This window comes from Oryzias latipes, chromosome 17 (genome assembly GCF_002234675.1).
Source record: "Oryzias latipes chromosome 17, ASM223467v1".
Lineage (NCBI taxonomy): Eukaryota > Metazoa > Chordata > Actinopteri > Beloniformes > Adrianichthyidae > Oryzias > Oryzias latipes.
The window spans coordinates 10,673,153-10,674,582 of record NC_019875.2 but is presented as its reverse complement, the minus strand read 5'-3'; the positions used below and the strand labels follow the sequence as shown (position 1 = coordinate 10,674,582).

At 40.9% G+C, this 1,430-nt stretch overlaps 1 long non-coding RNA gene across 1 annotated transcript; it reads left to right on the top strand.

The window, feature by feature from the left end:
• Nucleotides 1-537: 537 nt before the first annotated feature.
• On the top strand, nt 538-1,117 carry LOC111949128. Its single transcript, XR_002875176.1, has 2 exons — nt 538-921; nt 1,014-1,117. It is a non-coding gene; the product is annotated as an uncharacterized LOC111949128 (long non-coding RNA).
• The last annotated feature ends 313 nt before the right edge of the window (nt 1,118-1,430 follow it).

Below are 1,430 nucleotides of genomic sequence, written 5' to 3'. Positions count from 1 at the left end.
TCACTTAACAAGTTAAGCTAGTTTTGATTAGAAGTTCTAGAATATTGGATTTAATTAGTTCCTACAGTTAATATCATAAGTTTTCTGGGTATAATATTCTGGGTATAATAATGCTATAAGAAGTTTGTGGAATGTTTCCAAATGCAGATCCAACAGGCTAAGTGGTTATTATTAAGACATCCTGTTGCTAAATTATTGAATCATGAATATTATTATTTTGGGTTTGGTTATTGAATTTGGTTTATTCTAATTGTATTATTTGTTTTCTTTATTCTGTTGTAGAACCACACACACAGACACATGTGCAAAACAGGCATGGATGTATCTTCTACTGTAAATCCAACTACATTAAAGAAGAAAAAGGTCAAAGGTCATCATTTGGTCTGTCGATGTTTGTGGATTAAACACTACACATAAACAGTGTAGAAAACATTTCAAGAAGCTTCCAGCATCAACATGAGTTCATCATGGATCACAGAGATTCATCAAGAAACAGAACATGAATTGATACTTGTGTATTTTCTCCACAGCTGTTAAACAGCAGACAACAGTGTGTGTTTGTGAGTTCAGCATCAAGCTGAGTGTGTTTGTGGAACATGAATGTGTTGGAGTGTTTGTGCATCATGTGACCCAGATTCTCTTCATCTGCTGTCAGATTCAAATCAGGAAGATGAAACCACACAGCAGCTTCAGCTGAGCTGTCCGTCTGCAGCAGCAGTCTTCTCTGTGAGCTGCAGGGGCTGATGGGAGCTTGGAGGAGGAGTCCCAAAGAACGTGGTCCTGCTCTCATCTCACAGCTCTCAGGTCCTTCTTTGTCCTCAGCTGCATCAGAACACCACTTCTCCTCAGGTTGAGCAGAGGAAACACGGCTGAACAAAATGCTTTTCCTCCCAGCTGCTGCTCTGTGCTGTCTGTGTTCAGGTGAGTGTTTGCAGCCAATCAGGAGCCAACCAGGTCTACCTGGAACAAACACTGTCATCCTGACCTTCACCTGTCTGTCTGTGTCTCTGCAGCACTGGTTGCCATGGCAGCAGAGCTGATTCAGGAGGATTTAACATTGACCAGGAGAGTTGGTGAAAGTGTCTCTTTCAGCTGTGGAGGAATTCAGGAGTGTGATGGTAGCAACTACATAGTCTGGTACCAGAAGACAGAAACAGAAACATTTAAAGTAATTCTTGATATTCATAAAAGCAACGGAAAACTAGATAAAAGTTATAATCATCCTCAGAAAGATGATTTCACAGCTGAAAACACCCAGAGTGGATGTGAATTGAAGATCAATAAAGTCAAAGTGGATCATTCAGCCTCCTACTACTGCAGCTGTAGGAAGAGAGATCTCCACAGTGAGAAATGATCCCTGCAGGCTGAACAAAAACCTGCAGATGAACAGATGTTAGTGTTTGTGACAGAAAGAGAGCAGGAAACCACAG